Source organism: Hyla sarda, chromosome 3 (genome assembly GCF_029499605.1).
Source record: "Hyla sarda isolate aHylSar1 chromosome 3, aHylSar1.hap1, whole genome shotgun sequence".
Classification (NCBI taxonomy): Eukaryota; Metazoa; Chordata; class Amphibia; order Anura; family Hylidae; genus Hyla; species Hyla sarda.
The window spans coordinates 178,720,890-178,743,738 of NC_079191.1; the positions used below are offsets into that span (position 1 = coordinate 178,720,890).

Below are 22,849 nucleotides of genomic sequence, written 5' to 3' on the forward strand. Positions count from 1 at the left end.
CAATAGCAGACCAATAGCAGGGACAGGAGGGGTGGCACCCCTGCCAACTCGCTCCTATGCCTACAGGGGGATCGTGGGTGTCTTAGACAACCGCGATCCTCCTTATATTCCGGTTCACCATAGACCTGATGACCCCCCTGGGCATTTGCACGGGGTGCCTGCTGATTGATATCAACAGTCACCCCGTCCCGGTCCCCGCCCGGCGCGCGGTGGGGACCGAAATTCCCACGGGCGTATGGATACGCCCTGGGTCCTTAAGTACCAGGACGTCAAGGCGTATCCATACGCCCTAGGTCCTTAAGTGGTTAAAGACAGAAAGATAGATGGGCTATTGTGCAAGCCTTGGAATTAACATTATTTCTAAAAGCATTGCCCATTCCCTGTATATTTTGCCAAACCAGTTAGAAAGTCATCTGGAGGGAAAAGCCTCCCTCTCCCACTTTTACGATCCACCCATCAGTGTTTCCTTTCCCCTTATAGTCCCTGTGTTTTTTCCTAGGGGGGATGGAAATTTTTCCTGATCGTAACTACTTTTTCCCCCCTAAGAAGCCTTTTTTCTCACCAGCTGCCTTATCCAAGATGAGTTGGACAAAACCACAGATCCGGCCACCATCTGAACGAATTTTGCCAAAGTGTCTTCAAGAAAACTCATGGATAATTTCAGCATATGGATAAAAGAAAGGTTTTAGAGGAGGATGCCTGATGGGCTCCTCCACACTAAGAGTTCTCAATAGAGAAAAACAGCTTCTCTTTGGCCAGTATGGAGTTATCAGAATTAGAATGCAATGGCAGTTCATTAACTTTTGAAGGACCAGAGATATCAGAGGCAGGAGAGGAAATGCATAACCTATTCTGAATGTCCAATCCTGAGCAAAAGCATCTACTGCTAGTGGAGAGTCTTTTGGATTGAGGTAATAGAATAGATCCACCTTGTGATTTCTCCTGGTTACAAAAAGGTCCACTTGAGGAACTCCCCACCTCTCCACAATCATTTTGAATGCCCAAGGAGCTAGAGACCATTCTCCTGGGTCTAATATGTGTCTGCTCGGAAAGTCCACTTCCAGGTTCCAGCCACCTTTGAGATGAACTGCTGAGATGGAAAGCAGTTTTTTTTCTGCCCAAGAAAATATTTGATGAGAAATTGACTGAAGGACAGTCTTGGGCCTCCCTGACTTCTTATAAAGGCCACTGCTGTCATATTGTCCGAATAAATGAGGATGTGGTGATTTTTGCAGTTTTCCTCCAGCTCTTTGCCAGTAGTTCTCTAAAATTCAAAGATTTCCTTGCTGTCTGGGGATCCCACCTTCCTTGGACTGCTTGAGTCTCTGGGTGAGCTCCCCATGCACTGGTATCTGTCGTTATAAGTAATGGGTTTGTCTGAAACCAAATTACTCCCTTTTCTAGATTTTTTCTTACCATCCACCACTTTAGATGGGATTTTACTTGAGTGGGAATTATCAGTCTTCTGTCCTTTGAGATTTGTCCCAAATTAGGGATCGACCGATAACTTATACTGATATTCCGATATAAGTTAACGGCTATCGGCCTGAAAGGTCAGGAGCGGACAAAGCAGGTCAGCGAAACGCATTGAAGGGTGAGGTGGGGGAGCGTGGGTGACCAGCCATCTGCACCGGCATATGTAAGTCTCTGAATATATCTAGCACATGTGCACTTCTATGCATTGGACACTTTTAGGGGCATCATTGCCTTTATGAATTGTTTTTGTTTACATATGGGACACTTTCTGGGGCATTTAGCCACATAGTCAATTAATTAATTATAATCATGGTATATGGTCCGTGCTATGAAATCATATGTACTTAGTTTATTTATTGCACCTAGCATCTTCCATGACCTTATAGCTGCTATTTTTTGGATTATGTTTACATCTTAATACTATTAGCTGCTTATAAATTTTACATTGTGTTTACCACCTATACCCCTATCCCCAGAGTGTGTTGCCCTATCATGCATTGGATTATTTATTAAATGTAAATATATCTATTAGAATTATTATGCATTGGATTATTTATTAAGTGTACATATATTAATTAGAACAGATACACATATTGTTCCTGGTGCATTATACGGTAACCCAGTATAGGGAATCCTCATATACATACAGCTGGTCACCAGCACGACTCCCCTCCTGTGATTTTAAGTGTCTTGTGTTATATATGTTTTTTATGGGTTTCATTGGGGCTTTTCATTTTCTGTGTGTTATATAATCTCAATAAAAATTGTCAAATTTGTACCTTACATTTTGTTTCTGGTTTATTATTTTGGGTCCTTTCTAGGTAGACATGACTTATCTAAGGGCAATCCTTTTTTTTATTGTCTGCTGCTTTTTCCAATATAGAGTCCAGATATGGACCAAATTAAAATTTACCATGGAAAGGAAGGGAGCAGAGTTTACTTCTAGATGTCATGTCTCCCGACCAAGATCTTAGCCATAGTACACGCCTAGTGGTATTGGACAAAACAGCAGTACGAGAGGCAAGTTTAACGGATTCAGCAGAGGCATCAGACAAAAAATTAGAAGCCATTTGAAATTCAAAATCTGGTCTTTAGGGGTGTCAGACTGAAGATGGAATTCCAGTTGATCTAACCAGACTCCTAGAGTTCTGGCCACACAAGTAGAGGCTACACTGGGTCTTAAAGATGAAGCAGGTCTTTTTTTTTTTTTTTAACAAACTATGCCTTTCTATCCATCGGATCTTTTAGTTGTGTAGCATCCTCAAAAGGCAGAGAGGTACGTTTTGCTACTTGAGCAACCGGGACGTCAACTAAAGGTATCGTATCCCAAGTGCTAGAGTCTGAGTCATTAAAGGGGTATTGCTTTTTCAGACCTTTAGGAATAAGACCAGTCTTTTCTGGTTTTGCCCATTCATCCTTCAAAGTACAAGACTTCCTGTCTCCTAGGCCTCCAATAAGCTCATCCTGGATAGATTTAGTCTCCTCTCTTCTTCCAGATTTAAAGGGGTATTCCAGGCCAAAAATGTTTTTGATATATCAACTGGTTTCGGAAAGTTAAACAGATTTGTAAATTACTTCTATTAAAAAATCTTAATCCTTCCAATAGTTATTAGCTTCTGAAGTTGAGTTGTTGCAGTTCCTATGGGGATATTCTCCCATCATGCACAGCTCCCGGGACGTGACATTATCATTGAGCAGTTAGACAGAAAACTTCAGAAGCTAATAACTATTGGAAGGATTAAGATTTTATAATAGAAGTAATTTACAAATCTGTTTAACTTTCCGGAGCCAGTTGATATATATATAAAAAAAGGTTTTGCCTAGAATCCAGAGGCTTATCAGCCACGGATTGCGGAGTTTGTTGGTGACTCCGGAATCCGGATTGACAATTCTGGATTCACTGAAATTGACTATTTCAGTTATTTTTTCAGTGACAGTTTTGTCAATCTGATGGTGGAGCAGATGAATCTGTATGCCAGGCAGTTCATCGCCCACCACCCGGATTCTTTTTTGGCCAGGTCCAATGAATGGTACGCCGTCAGTGCAGCAGAAATGAGGACATTTTGGGGCCTCTTGCTGCATATGGGCCTGGTCAAAAAGCCAAGTGTCAGACAGTACTGGAGCGGGGACGTCCTATACCAGACCCCGCTTTACAGTATGGTCATGACACGGAAGCGGTTTGAGGCCATTTGGAAATGCCTGCATTATGCAGATAATGCGGCATGTCCACCCCGAAGTGATCCCGCCTATGACCGGCTTTACAAAGTGAGGCCGGTCATCGATCACTTTGGGGCCAAATTTTTGGAGGCCTACGTAACGCTTAGGGAGCTCTCGGTTGATGAGTCTCTTATCAGTTTTAAGGGGAGACTCATCTTCCGCCAGTATATTCCCTCGTAGCGGGCGCGATATGGCGTGAAGCTCTATAAACTTTGTGAGAGTATCTCCGGGTACACTCTCAAGTTTAGAGTGTATGAGGGACGAGATTCCCGTATTGAACCCCCAGATTGTTCCCCCGCTCTGGGTGTTAGCGGCAAAATCGTTTGGGAGCTTGTGCACCCATTGCTGGATAAGGGTTACCACGTGTACGTGGACAACTTTTATACCAGCATCCCTCTGTTCACATCCCTTGCCGCCAGATCGACGTCCGCTTGTGGGACCGTGCGGGAAAACCAGAGAGGCCTCCCTGCAAATTTTGTTAAGACACCTATTCCCAAGGGTGAGTCCCGTGCCCTTACCCATGAAAACCTGTTGCTGGTCAAGTATAAGATAAGAGGGATGTCCTTATGCTGACCACTATTCATGGTAACGGCAGCTCACCTGTCCCTGTGCGAGGTACCACAACAACGGTCCTCAAGCCCGATTGTATTCTGGACTACAATGGGTATATGGGGGGAGTTGATCTTTCTGATCAAGTCCTCAAGCCATATAACGCCATGCGGAAAACACGGGTATGGTACAAGAAAGTTGCGGTCTACATGGTACAGGTTGCAATGTACAACTCTTTTGTACTGTCCCAGTACGCTGGCAACACAGGGACATTCCTCCAGTTCCAAGAAGAAGTCCTAAAGGTCCTGATCTTTGGCGACCGGGAAAGAGCAGGCTGGACTTCCCAAGGAACTGGAAATATAGGTGCCAGGATCGTCCCAGGCCAACACTTTCCAGGTGAGGTCCCCCACACTGGAAAGAAGGGATGAGCCCAGAAAAGATGCAGTGTGTTACAAGAGGGGGATTCGGAAGGACACCATCACTCAATGTGACACTTGCCCCGATCAGCCGGGCCTCTGCATTAAGGATTGCTTCAGGGAGTATCACACTACCATGGAGTACTAAATTTTCCCTCTTCATTTTAATTTTCCACAATTTGACCCCAATGTACTAAGTCCAGAGTACATTCCAAGTTTTGACCCCATAAAACCACTACATTGCCCAAAAAAATGTTTAATAAAAAAAAAAAACTGATAAGACCTCTGGGGGCATTTTTTTTTTTTTTTTTATAAAAAATAGATCATGGGTCACTGAATCACTATCATCGGGGTCTTTTTATGTTGCCTCAAATGCGCAGCGCTCTCTCCACCTGAGCGGGGTGCGCATTTGAGGCAACAGGTTAGGGACGGCCACACACATCACATTCCCAGAATGATGATTCAGAGCATAGGGTTTGGGGTGGGCATATTTTTAAGTTTTGGCTATACTCTGGATCATCATTCTGTGAACATAACCTGTTTTATAATTTTATGTCCCACTGTACCCCATTTTAGTTATTTAGTATACCCCAGTTATTTACCCCATGTAATGCCCCTTGAGGGGGGTCCCACTGTTCTGGCTCCATAGGAGAAATACACAGCTCAAGGACCCTGACTGATCTCCGGCACCTCTGAGACCGGTGTGCATGTTGTTTATGGCCAGACATGAGGTATGTCCTTACTCCAAAAAAATTTACTTACAAATTTACAGTGACATTTTCTCCTTTTACCACTTGTGAAAATGAAAAATTTGGGGTAACCCCAGCATTTTAGTGTAAAAAAATCTAATTTTTCCTTTTCACATCCCACTTAATGAACATTTATCTAACACCTGTGGGGGGGTTAAGGCTCACTGGTACCCCTTGTTACGTTCCTTGCGGGGTGTAGTTTCCAAAATAGTATGCCATGTGTTTTTTTTTTTTGCTGTCCTGGCACCATAGGGGCTTCCTAAATGCGACATCCTCCCCCCCCCCCCCCCCCCCCATTTCAGCAAAATTTGAAAATGTGACTCCTTCTCTTCTAAACATTGTAGTGCGCCTGCAGTACACTTGACGTCCACATATGGGGTGTTTCCATACTCAGAAGAGATGGGGTTACAAATTTTGGGGGTCATTTCCTCCAATTACACCTTGCAAAAATTGTAAATTTGGGGGAAAACTAGCATTTTAGTGAAAAAAAAGAAAAAATTATTTACACATCCAACTTTAACGAAAAGTCGTCAAACACCTGTGGGGTGTTAAGGCTCACTGTACCCCTTGTTACGTTCCATGAGGGGTGTTGTTTCCAAAATAGTATGCCATGTGTTTTTTTTTGCTGTCCTGGCACCATAGGGGCTTCCTAAATGGGACATGCCCCCCCAAAAACCATTTCAGGAAAAATTGCTTTGCAAAAGCCAGATGTGACTCCTTCTCTTCTGAGCATTGTAGTGCGCCTGCAGTACACTTGACGTCCACATATGGGGTGTTTCCATACTCAGAAGAGATGGGGTTACAAATTTTGGGGGTCATTTCCTCCAATTACACCTTGCAAAAATTGTAAATTTGGGGGAAAACTAGCATTTTAGTGAAAAAAAAATTTTTTTTATAATTTGCACATCCAACTTTAACGAAAAGTCGTCAAATACCTGTGGTGTGCTAAGGCTCACTGTACCCCTTGTTATGTTCATTGAGGGGTGTAGTTTTTTTTTTGCTGTCCTGGCACCATAGGGGCTTCCTAAATGCGACATGCCCCCCCAAAAACCATTTCAGAAAAACTCACTCTCCAAAATCCCACCTTCCCTTCTGAGCCCTCTAGTGCACCCACCAAACACTTGACATACACATGAGGTATTTCCTTACTCGAGAGAAATTGGGTTACACATTTTAGGAAGATTTCTCTCCTTTTACCCCTTGTAAAAATTCAAAAACAAGGTCTACAAGAACATGCGAGTGTAAAAAATGAAGATTTTGAATTTTCTCCTTCAATTTGCTGCTATTCCTGTGAAACACCCAAAGGGTTAACAAACCCTTGAATGTTTTGAATGTCATTTTGAATACTTTGAGGGGTGCAGTTTTTATAATGGGGTCATTTGTGGGGTATTTCTAATAAGAAGGCCCTTCAAATCCCCTTCAAAACAGAACTGGTCCCTGAAAAATTTCGATTTAGAAAATTTTGTGAAATATTGGAAAATTGATGCTATAATTTGAAGCCCTCTGATGTCTTCCAAAAGTAAAAATATTTCAACTTTATGATGCAATCATAAAGTAGACATGTTGTATATGTGAATCATTATATACGGTAATTTATTTGGAAAATTCATTTTCCTTATAAGCAGAGAGCTTCAAAGTGAAAAAAAAAATGCAAAATTTTAAATTTTTTCATCAAATTTTGGAATTTTTCACCAAGAAACGATGCAAGAATCGACAAAATTTTACCACTAAGATAAAGTAGAATATGTCACGAAAAAACAATATCGGAATCAGAATGAAAGGTAAAAGCATCCCAGAGTTATTAATGCTTAAAGTGAAAGTGGTCAGATGTTAAAAAAATGGCCGGGTCCTACAGTGAAAATTGGCTGGGTCCTTAAGGGGTTAACCACAGATGCAATACATACTTTACACAAAGGTTTAGAAGCAGATTCAGGAAACTCTTTGTAGCACATTATACATTTTTTAGGTTTAGATTTTTGTTTCAGTTTAACCGAAGAACAAACGACCAGCAAAAGAATATATACCAGGGCAAACCAATAGGCCTTCAGTACTCATGGATCTGGGGACCACTGGAGGATCTGGAATCTTTGCAGGTGAGCTCATGATGCAGCCTGGGAAAATCCAATGCTGAAATCAGGCAGAGCAGCTTCCATCTGGGAGAGGGGTTCTTCATAGGAAAAGGCCGGTCTTCAGATTCAAATTTGCCGCCTAAAAGCGTCCAGAAGCGACGTCAGACGCCAGCGTTCCGGCTGGAAGGAGAACGCTGTAATCTCCTCGCTGGAAGTGATATCACTAGGAAGCGCTCGCGTGTGGCAGTGAAGCCAGGCTGCGCCGGAGTAAGCCAGGATCGCCACAAGAACACCGCCAAAAGCTCCCCGTAATGCCCGCACAGCTGCGCAGAGCCCTGTGCAGCGTTCCTGTTCCAGCATCCTCTGTACTCCTGGAGCGGACCTACAGATCAGACCAGACCGTTGGGAGAGAAAGGTGACAGGGGGTGCGCTGTGACAACACCACGAGTCTACAAGGCCCTGGTAAGGATCTTCTTTATTGCGCACAAGACTAGTTTCCTAACTACTCTATGCTCCTTCCCCGACAGAAAAAACACTGGTGTGGAGAGGAAGAGGTGGGGAATTATAATTGTATTCTCTTGGTCAATACAATTACAGTGATACCACATTTTTATAGGTTTTTATTTTTTTGTTTTTAGCAGTATGGCACAATAGAAACACTTATTAAAGGGGTACTCCGGTGGAAAACTTTATTTTATTTTTTTAATCAACTGGTGCCAGAAAGTTAAACAGATTTGTAAATTATGTATATCTATCAAATTGAATTTAAAACACCGGCACTCCTGGATAAGTTATGGAAGCTGCTTTTATACCACTATAACAGACCCCTGATCCGCTGTTAAATTATTGTGTATTTATAAAAAATTTATGTTTTCAGTGGTATTAGCACAATTATGATGTGCTATTGTAGGAACTGCTATTTCCCCAATAGTTAATTGTTAATAATAAATTAAATAAAACTGCAAGGAACAAGAGTATATGGATAATGATTCTTTACCTATTTTAGCTGAATGTGATGGACGATCTCCTGCTTTATACTGGTTATCTGAAGTAGTCTGGATCTTTGTGCTGTATCTTTAAAAGGATGCTGTATGCGATCGTGGATATATTCCTCCTCGATGCGATGCTCACGTGCAAGGAGAACGCCCCTGCCGGTGGCGTCTGCAACCAGCGTACGTGAGGTAAAAAAGGAGCCGGGATTGGACCTCCGGTGTTTACTGACTTCTCCTCAGGTACCTGTGAGCGCCAAGACTTCACCTGTCTGACGCGTTTCAGAAATGAGCGATTTCCTTTTTCAAAGATGGAGTCCATTAGTCCCTGACTTCCTTTTATCATGTAGATGACAGTGGGTTTCTACTTAATTGATTAATTGATGGCTGTAACAGATGTTATTCTATATAACATATTCCATCTAGCGTCCGTTATATACAGCACACACATTCCCTCTATTTAGATCTGACGGACGTTCTTGAAATTTACTTGTTTTACTAAAGGACGGCATTACGTCCGTGTTGCCCGATTTTTCCTTCCTTGGTGGGGAGGAAAATAAACAAAGGAGGAAGCTTTTGACTTCATATCCCATCCTCATAGATTGTTGTCATATCTCGACCTCCTATGCCGGCCTCCTATCCCGACCTCCTATCCCGGCCTCCTATCCCCGTCCTCCTATTCCCGTCCTCCTATTCCCGTCCTCCTATTCCCGTCCTCCTATCCCGACCCGTAATATGTGTACCAGGTATTGAAATATCTCTAGCCGTATGGAAGTTATGTGGTACGCCTTTGCTCCCTGGTACTTAACCCCTTAAGGACCAGGCCCTTTTACACCTTAAGGACCAGAGCGTTTTTTGCAAATCTGACCACTGTCACTTTAAACATTAATAACTCTGGAATGCTTTTAGTTATCATTCTGATTCAGAGATTGTTTTTTCGTGACATATTCTACTTTAACTTAGTGGTAAAATTTGATGGTAACTTGCATCCTTTCTTGGTGAAAAATCCCCAAATTTGATGAAAAAATTTAAATTTGGCATTTTTCTAACTTTGAAGCTCTCTGCTTGTAAGGAAAATGGATATTCAAAATATATATTTTTTGGGTTCACATATACAATATGTCTACTTTATGTTTGCATCATAAAATTTATGAGTTTTTACTTTTGGAAGACACCAGAGGGCTTCAAAGTTCAGCAGCAATTTTGAAATTTTTCACCAAATTTTCAAACTCACTATTTTTCAGGGACCAGTTCAGTTTTGAAGTGGATTTGAAGGGTCTTCATATTAGAAATACCCCATAAAAGACCCCATTATAAAAACTACACCCCCCAAAGTATTCAAAATGACATTCAGTAAGCGTTTTAACCCTTTACGGGTTTCACAGGAATAGCAGCAAAGTGAAGGAGAAAATTCACAATCTTCATTTTTTACACTCGCATGTTCTTGTAGACCCAATTTTTTAATGTTTGCAAGGGGTAAAAAGGAGAAAATTTTTACTTGTATTTGAAACCCAATTTTTCTCGAGTAAGCACATACCTCATATGTCTATGTTAATTGTTCAGCGGGCGTAGTAGAGGGCTCAGAAAGGAAGGAGCGACAAATGGTTTTTGGGGGGCATGTCACCTTTAGGAAGCCCCTATGGTGCCAGGACAGCAAAAAAAAACACATGGCATACCATTTTGGAAACTAGACCCCTCAGGGAACGTAACAAGGGGTAAAGTGAACCTTAATACCCCACAGGTGATTCACGACTTTTGCATATGTAAAAAAAAATATTTTTTTTTTACCTAAAATGCTTGATTTCCCAAAAATTTTACATTTTTAAAAAGGGTAATAGCAGAAAATACCCCCCAAAATTTGAAGCCCAATTTCTCCCGATACAGAAAACACCCCATATGGGGGTGAAAAGTGCTCTGCTGGCGCACTACAGGTCTCAGAAGAGAAGGAGTCACATTTGGCTTTTTGAAAGCAAATTTTGCTCTGGGGGCATGCCGCATTTAGGAAGCCCCTATGGTGCCAGAACAGCAAAAAAAAAAAAACACATGCCATACCATTTTGGAAACTAGACCCCTCAGAGAACATAACAAGGTGTAATGTGAACCTAAATACCCTACAGGTGTTTCACGACTTTTGTATATGTAAAAAAAAAATTTTTTTTAACCTAAAATGCTTGTTTTCCCAAAAATTTTACATTTTTAAAAAGGGTAATAGCAGAAAATACCCCCCAAAATTTGTAACACAATTTCTCCCGAGTACGGCGATACCCCATATGTGACCCTAAACTGTTGCCTTGAAATACGACAGGGCTCCAAAGTGAGAGCGCCATGCGCATTTGAGGCCTAAATTAGGGACTTGCATAGGGGTGGACATAGGGGTACTCTACGCCAGCTGTTGTAAAACTCCCAGCATGCCTAGACAGTCAGTGGCTATCTGGCAATACTGGGAGTAGTTGTTTTGCAACAGCTGGAGGCTCCGTTTTGGAAACAGTGGCGTACCAGACGTTTTTCATTTTTATTGGGGAGGGGGGCTGTATAGGGGTATGTGTATATGTAGTGTTTTTTACTTTTTATTTTATTTTGTGTTAGTGTAGTGTAGTGTTTTTAGGGTACAATTCCCAGCATGTACGGTCTATCAGTGCATGCTGGGAGTTGTAGTTTTGCAACTGCTGGAGGCTCCGTTTTGGAAACAGTGGCGTACCAGACGTTTTTCATTTTTGTTGGGGAGGGGAGGGGGGCTGTGTAGGGGTATGTGTATATGTAGTGTTTTTTACTTTTTATTTTATTGTGTGGTAGTGTTTTTAGGGTACAGTCACACGGGCGGGGGTTCACAGTAGTTTCTCGCTGGCAGTTTGAGCGTTTCTGACATAAACCCAAAAAAATAAATACCCACATGTGACCCCATTTTGGAATCGACACGCCTCTTGGAATGTAACAAGGGGCATAGTGAGCCTGAACACCCCACAGGTGTTTGACAAATTTTCATTAAAGTTGGATGGGAAAATGAAAAAAAAATGTATTTTTTCACTAAAATGCTGGTGTCACCCTAAATGTTTCATTTTCACAAGGGAAAATAGGAAAAAAGCCCCCCAAAATTTGTAACCCCATTTCTTCTGAGTAAGAACATACCCCATATGTGGATGTAAAGTGCTCTGCTGGCGAACTACAATGCTCAGAAGAGAAGGAGCGCCATTGGGATTTTGAAGAGAAAATTTGTCCGGAACAGTGATCCGTGAAAATGAAAAATTAAATTTTCCATTTGCACAGCCCACTGTTTTAAAGATCTGTCAAACGCCAGTGGGGTGTAAATGCTCACTGTACCACTTATTAAATTCTGTGAGGGGTGTAGTTTCCAAAATAGGGTCACATGTGGGGGGGTCCACTGTTCTGGCACCTCGGGGGGCTTTGTAAATGCTCATGGCCCCTGAGTACCATTCCAAACGAATTCTCTTTCCAAAAGCTCAATGGTGCTCCTCCTCTTCTGAGCATTATAGTTCGCCCGTAGTGCACTTCAGGTCAACTTATGGGGTACCTCCATACTCAGAAGAGATGGGGTTACACATTTTGGGGGGTATTTTCTGCTATTAACCCTTGCAAAAATGTGAAATTTGGGGGGAAACACACATTTAAGTGAAAAAAAATTATTTTTTTTACATATGCAAAAGTCGTGAAACCCCTGTGTGGTATTAAGGCTCAATTTATTCCTTGTTACGTTCCTCAAGGGGTCTAGTTTCCAAAATGGTATGCTATGTGTTTTTTTTTTTTTTTTTGCTGTTCTGGCACCATAGGGGCTTCCTAAATGCAACATGCCCCCCAAGCAAAATTTGCTCTCAAAAAGCCAAATATCACTCCTTCTCTTCTGAGCATTGTAGTTTGCCCGTAGTGCACTTCAGGCCAACTTATGGGGTACCTCCATACTCAGAAGAGATGGGGTTACAAATTTTGGGGGTATTTTCTGCTATTAACCCTTGCAAAAATGTGAAATTTGGGGGGGAAACACATTTTAGTGAAAATTATTTATTTATTTTTTTTACATATGCAAAAGTCGTGAAACCCCTGTGGGGTATTAAGGCTCAATTTATTCCTTGTTACGTTCCATGAGGGGTGTTGTTTCCAAAATGGAATGCCATGTGTTTTTTTTTGCTGTTCTGGCACCATAGGGGCTTCCTAAATGCAACATGCCCCCCCCCCCAAAATTTGCTCTCAAAAAGCCAACTATCACTCCTTCTCTTCTGAGCATTGTAGTTTGCCCGTAGTGCACTTCAGGCCAACTTATGGGGTACCTCCATACTCAATGCAACATGCCCCCCAAAAAACATTTCTGAAAAACGTACTCTCCAAAATCCCCTTGTCGCTCCTTCCCTTCTGAGCACTCTACTGCGCTCGCCGAACAATTTACATAGACATATGAGGTATGTGCTTACTCGAGAGAAATTGGGCTACAAATATAAGTATACATTTTCTCCTTTTACCCCTTGTAAAAATTCAAATATTGGGTTTACAAGAACATGCGAGTGTAAAAAAATGAAGATTGTGAATTTTCTCCATCACTTTCTCCAAATATCACTCCTTCTCTTCTGAGCATTGTAGTTTGCCCGTAGTGCACTTCAGGCCAACTTATGGGGTACCTCCATACTCAGAAGAGATGGGGTTACAAATTTTGGGGGTATTTTCTGCTATTAACCCTTGCAAAAATGTGAAATTTGGGGGGGAAACACATTTTAGTGAAAATTATTTATTTATTTTTTTTACATATGCAAAAGTCGTGAAACCCCTGTGGGGTATTAAGGCTCAATTTATTCCTTGTTACGTTCCATGAGGGGTGTTGTTTCCAAAATGGAATGCCATGTGTTTTTTTTTGCTGTTCTGGCACCATAGGGGCTTCCTAAATGCAACATGCCCCCCCCCCCAAAATTTGCTCTCAAAAAGCCAACTATCACTCCTTCTCTTCTGAGCATTGTAGTTTGCCCGTAGTGCACTTCAGGCCAACTTATGGGGTACCTCCATACTCAATGCAACATGCCCCCCAAAAAACATTTCTGAAAAACGTACTCTCCAAAATCCCCTTGTCGCTCCTTCCCTTCTGAGCACTCTACTGCGCTCGCCGAACAATTTACATAGACATATGAGGTATGTGCTTACTCGAGAGAAATTGGGCTACAAATATAAGTATACATTTTCTCCTTTTACCCCTTGTAAAAATTCAAATATTGGGTTTACAAGAACATGCGAGTGTAAAAAAATGAAGATTGTGAATTTTCTCCATCACTTTGGTGCTATTCCTGTGAAACACTTAAAGGGTTAAAACACTTACTAAATGTCATTGTGAATACTTTGGGGGGGGGGTGCAGTTTTTATAATGGGGTCATTTGTGGGGTATTTCTAATATGAAGACCCTTCAAATCCACTTCAAACCTGAACTGGTCCCTGAAAAATAGTGAGTTTGAAAATTTTGTGAAAAAAATTGGAAAATTGCTGCTGAACTTTGAAGCCCTCTGATGTCTTCCAAAAAGTAAAAACACATCAATTTTATGATTCAAACATAAAGTAGATATATTGGAAATGTGAATTTAAAAAAAATATTTGGAATATCCATTTTTCTTACAAGCAAAGAGCTTCAAAGTTAGAAATTTTTTGGGGGGGATTTTTCACCAAGAAAGGATGCAAGTTACCACAAAATTTTACCACTATGTTAAAGTAGAATATGTCACGAAAAAACAATCTTGGAATCAGAATGAAAGCATTACAGAGTTATTAATGTTTTAAGTGACAGTGGTCAGATGTGCAAAAAACGCTCTGGTCCTAAGGTGTAAAATGGCCTGGTCCTTAAGGGGTTTAAGGAGCATAAAAATAGGAATGCTAGCACTGCCGTACTTGACTAGTAAGCAGGATGATACACGCACTCTCGTAATAGTGTCCCAGGATCCAAACGGTGCACGTATCAGAGCAGAAGTAGCGTCCCAAATGGAACAAATGGAGAAGAATAGCATCTCTGCAGCACATGTCTCTGATCCAACACAGCTTTATTAACAGCATTATGCTGACTGGCATACTAGATATGTTGAAGGGGTACTCCGGCCCCAAGAAATCTTCTCCCCAATCCAAAGGATGTCCGATCGCGGGGTTCCCGCCGCTGGGGACCCCCACAATCTAGCACTGCAGGTAGCGCAGGAGGCTCTCAGTGTTATGCTTCCAGACCATGGGGACGGAGTATCGTGATGTCACGACTCCGCCCTGTGTGACATCATGCCCTGCCCCCTCAATGCAAGTCTATGGGAGGGGGCGAGGTTGCGGGGGTCCCCAGCAGCAGGACCCCCGCGATCAGACATCTTATCCCCTATCCTTTGGATAGGGGATAAGATGTCTTGGGGCCGGAGTACCCCTTTAACCCCCAATTTGGTAGTTAGATGCCTCACACCTCCTTAACAATGTCCCCTTTACACAACATTGGCCCTTAAAGCATTTTTTTTTTAACTGGCAAAGTTATCTCCTATCCACAGGGTAGGGAATAACAAGGTTTTGAGGGTGGTCAGACTGCGGGGGACCCCTGTGATTTCAAGAATGGAGACCCCAGATTCCCATTAGAATGAAGCTGTGGGTCTAACGAGTACAGTGTTTGGGGGAAGAATTACAGAGGAAATTGAGTTTGGAATTTTAGGACAGAGGGGGAGATTTATCAAAACCTGTCCAGAGGAAAAGTTGCTGAGTTGCCCATAGCAACCAATCAGATCACTTCTTTCATCTTTCAGAGGCCTTTTGAAAAATGAAAGAAGCAATCTGATTGGTTGCTATGGGCAACTCAACAACTTTTCCTCTGGACAGGTTTTGATAAATCTCCCCCAGAATATTTTAAAACAGCTCACTTGAGTCCGTACTAGCCCACAATACACCCATTCTCAACCTATTTTTTACTCGGCAGCCATTTTGTGGGTTTATCTCTACTAATTGTGATTGTCCTTTTTGCTCTGTGAGCTTTGCGCAAATTTCATTGCTGAAAAAATTAGTGGACCGTGCAAAAAAGGCATGCCAAAGCAAAAAATATACATACAATACATATATACAAACAATAAAAAAACAGGAAAGGGCATCTCGGATATCAGGGACATTTTGTTGTATAACCTCTTCACTCTTTCATCTCTGTTAGCGCTCTATATTTCTAGCTGGTACTGTCTGGTCTGGTACAGGGGTGTGGAAATTTTATAAAAAATTACTTGTCCACGGGACTAAAATGGAGCACAATCTACTTATCCCTCATGACGATCCACTTGTCCGGGCCAACTTTCGCTTTTATGCTCTCATTTATTCCTCCTCGCCCTATAATAGCCATAACTACCTACTATAAGGCTAGGTATCCACTTGTTTTTTTTTCTGGCAGTTTTTGGAGCACTGCCACTGCAGTTTTGGAGCCAAAGTCAGAAGTGGATCTGTAAGGGAGGAGAAGTATAAGTCTTTCCTTTATATGTCCTATTCCTTTTGAATACACTTCTGGCTTTGGCTCAAAAACTGCAGTGGAAGTATTCCAAAAACTGCCAGAAAAAAAACCAAGTGGAAACCTAGCCTTAGGATACCTTTTAATTTTTCAATAACATTCTCTGAACCAAAAAAAATATATATATATTTAGGGAAGTGAAATTGAAATAGTAAAAGATCATTTTGCAGATTTGGTGGTTTTCTTTTCTACGCCATTTACCTTGTGGTTGAGGTAACATGTTAGTTTCATACTTTAGGCCGCCTGATTACAGCGATACCAGATTTGTATCGTTTACGTCATGTTTTACTAATTCTGGACTTTTTCTAATTTTTTTAATTGCCATTTTTTAACCCCTGCAGCTTTATTTTTTTCCCGCATACCAGGCTGTATGAGGGCTCATTTTTTGTGCCATAATCAGTTTTTTGTATCGGTACCATTTTGGTATTGATCTGACTTTTTAATCGCTTTTTCACTTTTTTTTCTGGAATATTATAAAAATTGCAAATCTGTGGTTTGGTATTTTTTTTTACATTTACCGTACGGGATACATAATGTTATATTTTAATAGGTTGTACAATTACGCACGAAGCGATACCAAAAATGTTTATGTTTTTATATAGGAAAAGGGGGTGATTTGAACTTTTAACATGGAAGGGGTTAATGCAGCGGTCTTCAAACTGTGGCCCTCCAGATGTTGCAAAACTACAACTCCCAGCATGCCCAGACAGCCAACAGCTGTTCTGGCATGCTGGGAATTGTAGTTTTGTAATATCTGGAGGGCCACAGTTTGAAGACCACTGGGTTAATGTGTGTCTTTCAAACTTTTATTAAAACTTTTTTTTTTAACACTTTATTACACTTATATGAGGAATCATTAGATTCCTCAGACAGATGAATAGAGTTCTATTGAACTCTATTAATCTGTGTGCTCTGTGATCCATTGATAGAGCCTAGTCCAGCCAGGCTCTATCAATGACAGAGCGGGACAGCAGGGAACAGAGGTAAGCCCTCCGGCTACCTCTATAGTGGATCTCCCCCAGCGATCACACTGCGGGGGGGGGGGCATCCACCCCACTAGCCCACCAGGGAGCATTCACATGTCCCTTTAGACACCGCTGTCAGCTTTGATAGCGGCAATCTAAAGGGTTAATAGCCAGCCAGCCGCATTCTGGCTATTAGTGGCGGCCCCCGGCTACTTAGAACAGCCGGGGGCTGCAGAGTATGGAACGGGCAGGAATCCCGAGCCCGCTCCATACATACTGCAGAGCGCCGCATGCATCTCCCCGTGCAGACGTGCCTCCTCCCCTCAGCTCTCCGAAGCTACAGCTGGGGGGAGTGAAGGCAGAGGACGCAGGTCTGCACGGGGAGCAAGAAGCCACGCCCCTCATCTCCCCCCGCACGTCTGCAGAGCAGGGGAGAGAAGACAAATACACAGCTTCTCATCTCCCCTGCTCTGCTTCGGAGGACACAGGTTTTTACAGCCGGGGGCTGCAGAGTATGGAGCGGGCAGGAGTCAGCGGCCAGCAGAGGTCCGGGCGACTTGTCAGGTCCGGCCCTGCTTGCCCTAAGCCGAGCTAAGGGCCGGACAAATTCACCTGCCCGGCACCCAAAACTGCTTGTCCCGGGCATCGGGCGATAGGAATTCCATATCCCTGACTGGTACTTTTTCTAACTGGTACTGTCTGGTCTGGTACTTTTTCTTCCTGACCAGAATTCCACATTGAATTTCTGCAGCAGAATTTCCACTGAAAATGCCATTTTAAAAATCTGCATATCTCTGAAAAGAGCAGTATACTAAATTCAGAGAGGACAAGCTGAATTTCAGCAGTGTGGACAGGTCATAATGGACTTGTCCTTTAAATTCTACAGTGAAAATTTCACAATAGAAATTCATCAGCACAATTTCCTCTGAAAAGTGATTTCCGCCCAGAACACATTCTCAATGTGAACAGGCCCTTAGGCTGGGTTTGCACCTGGAAGCAAATTTATTTTATTTTTTTTTAAACTGCCTCTGCAGTTTTTGGGCCACAGCAAAAAGTGGTTTTAGCAGGAAGCAGAAGTATACATTCTTCCTTTCTATTTCCCATTCCTAATAAATCCTCTTCTGGCGTTGGCTTAAAAACTGCAGTAGCAGCTTCCAAAAAACTGCAACGTGGAAATTTAGCCTTAGGGCAGGGTCACAGGGGGCTCATCCACAGCATATTTAACATTGCCAATATGGTGACGGTAGTCACAGAAGGACAGCAGGGCGAGTTCCTGTCTGCGACTGGGTAGCTCTGTGTATCTGCTCATATCGGCGGATTTCTACAGTGGAAAAGTTGCCACTACAAGCAGACACACAGAGCTACACAGCCTCAGCCAGTACCTCGCTCGGCTGTCCCTCTGTGACTGCCGTTGGTGCATCTGCAGTGTGAAATACACTGCAGATGTGTCCTTTGTGACCCTGTACATTCACACGTACATAATCCACTGGTCACACATGGCAGTTTTCTTTTTTTGTTAAAGGGGTAGTCCAGCCATAGACATCTTATCCCCTATCCAAAGAATAGAGAATAAGATGTCTGATTGTGGGGGTCCACCCGCCGCTGGTACCCCCTGCAATCTCCGTGCAGCACCCTGCATTCTGTGCTGGATAGGGGATAAGCCCGGGGTCAAGTCCTGGGAAAAAAAGTGAGGGAACTCACCCAAGCTGTCAACTCCAGGGATGGTCCTGCTAATGGGAACGGTGTTCCTGCTGTGGAAAAAGTGCGGGAACTCAGTTCTCACACGTTCCTGCAGGACTTGAGCCCTGGGATAAGATGTCTATGGCTGGAATACCCCTGTAAACAACCATGGCAGTTTTTGAGCCAAATACAGAAGTAGATTCATTAGGAAAGGGGAATATAAAGGGAGATTTATGAAAACCTGTGTATAAGAAGAGTGGTGCAGTTGCCCATAGCAACCAATTAGATTGGTTCTTTCATTTTTTTAAAAGGCCTCTGATTGGTTGTTATGGACAACTGCAGCACTCTTTCTCCCCCTTAGTGCCCATGTACACAAAAAAATTTCTCACAGAATCTGCACTTCTTTCGCTCAGAATTTTACCTCAGAAATAAAATGTCAAAAATCACATTTGAATTGACTAATGGTCTTTTCTAGGCAAAGTTAAGTTCTGCTACTGGACTTTCCACGTGTAAAGTGAGCAGCAGAATTCCATTAAATCAATGTGAGGCTGGTGCAAGCGAAAAGTCTGTACATGAGCCCTTATACAGTGATCCCTCAACTTACAATGGCCTCAACATACAATAGTTTCAACATACAATGGTCTTTTCTGGACCATTGTAACTTGAAACCAGACTCAACATACAATGCTATGGAATCTGCAAAACGTGTCAATGGCTGGAAGAACCGATATTTCAGAATGGACATTTCACTTGTAAAACCCCTGTATTCCTTAAGTGCATGCACTGACTGGTGTCTAGTAGCGCCCCCTACAGTACAGGGAGTTACTACATGTTCTGTACTCTTTACCTGGATCAGAGTTAGCTGCTCCTTTGGACACCAGGATGGACATTTATCAATGGGTTTAGTCAGGTTTTCTTTACTATAATTGTCGCAAAATTGTCGCAACTGCGACTACGTGTGTTTTCGTGCGACAATTTGCATGAAGAACAAGAAAAGCAAGAAAATTCAACTGCGACAGTCGCAACTGCGCAAAAAAAGGTCGCAACAAGGTTAAAAATTGACTAAATTTACTCCAGCTCAAACATGGAGCAGAAAAAGCTACTACCAAAGTGAAAAATTGCTTAAGTGAAAGAAAATTATCAACAGGCTGAAACCAGATGATAAATAAGTCACACATAAGCAAAAAAAAAAAGTAAGGAAAAAATTACTAAAAAAAGAATACATAATCAAACAGTGATAGATGTCCCTCCAGGTGAGGGCGGCTCCATTTTCCTTGTTTTAGGACATTGCGTGTTCTATACAGGATCCTGAAGAAGCTCCTGTCCTCTAGAGACCAGTGTTTCCCAAAGAGGGTGCCTCCAGCTGTTGCAAAACTACAACTCCCAGCATGCCCGGACAGCCTTCGGCTGTCCGGGCATACTGGGAGTTGTAGTTTTGCAACAGCTGGAGGCACCCTCTTTGGGAAACACTGAAATAGACAGTGATTTACAGCTCCCAGCAGCGCTTTGTTACTTTTATATGTAAGGATTTGCTTTATCTGTATTAGGTATCTACTTAGTTTTCTTTAATCCTCACTTTTTCCTATTTTTGGATGACATTTTGGGGCTTCAGAACCAATTACCAGGTTTCCATAGAGTTATGGTCTCAACGTACGATGGTTTCAACATACAATGGTCGTCCTGGAACCACTTAATATAGTAACTTGAGGGACCATTGTATTTCGCTTCTTGCTTTTTTTATAACCTAAAACCGTAAACACTTAAACGCTTTCTGAACTTGTCTCTAAAAAGACGCTGCACCTAGATCCGAGTCTTGTGAGGATAGGTAATGGATTGTACCTGAGGGAGACACCTCATGCTGTGAGGTAAGCGGCGCTCCGTGACTGGGAGCTCAGGCGGGAAAGGGCTGACGATGTACAAGCACAGACTGCTCCATCCGCTGAGCCTCTGCAGACCCGAGCCAGAGAGGGAGGAGAGAAGGAGGAGGCACCAGGAGAGTACGGAGACAGCCTGACACCACAGCCCGGGAGATCCGAGGAGGAATCAGCTGGGGCACAGCACAGACCGCACCCTCCGCACCGCCGGGCGGCCGCTTCTCTGCAGTGCTGGCACAGTCCCAGGGACGTCTCGTTGAGGTGATGTAGGAAACACTCTCCCATAATGTGCACTCACCCCTGGGCGCCTACTCTTTGTAGCCTGGTTTAGTCAGGGTACCAGGTCATTTGGTCTCTTCATAGAGAGTGGTGGGAATGGGCAGATTGTTGCACTAGACTGGTTGGTATCTAGGAGCCCCTGGTTCACGAGTGGTGTAAGCCTGGGCACATGCAGGTAAGATGTTCTGCAGGTGTTGCTTGTCTAGTGAAATTCTGGAGAAGAGGGGGTAAGGTAAGACATGTCCTATCACTTATGGTTTTTTCCTATAAACAACCTCCCTCCCTCCAAAAAAAAAAAAAACACCTTGTAAAAGTTTTCCATAGGGACCCAGGACATTGCACCTGTAACTGGCACTGCCAAGTGCTTTGACTTATTTCATTACCCACTGTGGCCTTATGTTGTCCATGCTGTGATGCAGCTTTAGGTGTCAGGCATAAGTGTGTTGGCATAGTGTATGTGCCCAGCTGGTGTTCTGCAGTGGGATGGACAAGTGATGAGGTTTGCCTCAGGTGCCAGTTCTACCTTAGCCACCCACCACTGGCAGCCATAATAGGGTGTTTTCCTCTGGAGTCTGGTTGTTTTTCTGTGCAGAGCTTTTGGTTTGTTACAATGTTTCATGATTTGTACTGGATCAGCTGTCTCTGTTTAGCCAACAGATGCATTATCTACAATGTTACCCTATCAATATGTGCACAATGTATCTGATGCATATTTAATGATAGAGGTTTCTGGCAAAAGCTTCTTTATAAGATGTGGTGCAGCCTTCTATTAGTAAATGTGGGTCCCTGAGTGGTAATCTTATTTAAAGGGGTATTACCATGTTTCACATTTAATGTGCAAAGCGATGGCCAACACGCCCCCCCCCCCACCCCCACTTACAGGGGAGAGCCAGAGATTCCTGGTGGTCGACAGGAGACATGAGATTGCAGGGGTACAGCGGCATTCCCCCCCCCCCCCCCCCTTGATCACCCAATGCCCCCCCCAAGATTTGACACTTATCCCCTATTCTAAGGATAGGGAATACGTTTTAATTTCCTAGAGATCTTCTTTAAATCTTTAAACAGGTAAGACGTGGTGTCAGGGGACCCCTGTTCTGGATTTAAGTGCAGGTCCCAGAGGGGAGTAATTTATGACAGATCCTGTGAATGGAATACCCCTCTGTTAGGGTATTGTCACACTGAGGATTTTACGAATTCCACTTGATTATTCTACTCAAATTATGCCTTGAATGAAAGCTCCATTGACTTTAATGATCTTTCTGCTGCTCTGTTCACACTAGGGAATTAATGAAAGAAGAATTCCAATGTTTCATTTTATTCCACCAAAACATTGAACGTATTCATTGTTCTGGTGGAATCCACGAGTAAAAGCCCATTGATGTCAATGGGACTTTATTTTTTCTGACTAAATGAGTTTGGAGCGGAATTGAAGTGCACATTTTTTAAAGCCAGCCCATTGGTTGTTTTATTACTGATCCTCCTCCATATTTCCACTTTAAAATCCCTCTTCAAATCCTGCACCAATTAGGCCATCTTCACACTACAGAATTTCCGAGCGGAATTCTGTTTTAAAATTCTGCTCGGAAATTCCGGTGCAGTAGAGTCCAATTGCTGGCAATGTAATTCCACTGCATAGTGCACACTACAGAGTTTTTAAGGCAGACTTTACAAACGGATAATTCCCTTGAAAACTTTCACCAGGACATTTAACTTGTTTAATGTTCTGGCGGATCTCCGCTCCGCAGACATTGCCTTCTATGGCGCTGGTCGGTGCTGCCCGCACTTGGAATTTTGTCTGTCCAGAGATTACATAGTGTGAAGCCAGCCAGATTTGAAAAATTTCCTGAACAAAATCATTCCTCGTCAATTGCTTGCCAATTACCTAGTGTGAACATACCCTTATTTGTTTAAGTGGATGTCACAATCATCATGACTGCCACTCCAGCCCACCCACATTTTCCTCATTTTTGAAAAGTGAATCAAAGGACCAAGTGACTAATGTACCTAAAAAGTTGTTGCTGTCCCCTTAATTTTATGGTTATTTTCTACTAATACTTAGAAAAGTTTTTCTTATCACACTAATGGCTCCATAAACGTTTT

The 22,849-nt window shown here is 42.7% G+C and overlaps 1 protein-coding gene across 10 annotated transcripts in view; it reads left to right on the forward strand.

The window, feature by feature from the left end:
* Positions 1 to 22,849, forward strand: part of VWA5B2 (von Willebrand factor A domain containing 5B2) — a 170,270-nt gene that overhangs the window by 68,093 nt on the left and 79,328 nt on the right. For 4 of the 10 annotated variants that reach the window (XR_008891204.1, XM_056565616.1, XM_056565619.1 and 1 more), the window contains exon 1: positions 20,608 to 20,731. The exons of 1 other annotated variant lie outside the window; for it this stretch is intronic. The gene's annotated coding sequence lies outside the window, so the exon portion shown is untranslated. Of the gene's footprint in view, positions 1 to 20,401; positions 20,732 to 20,751; positions 20,925 to 22,849 lie in introns of those variants that run through there. 5 more of the 10 variants (XM_056565618.1, XM_056565620.1, XM_056565617.1 and 2 more) reach the window with 3 other exon arrangements.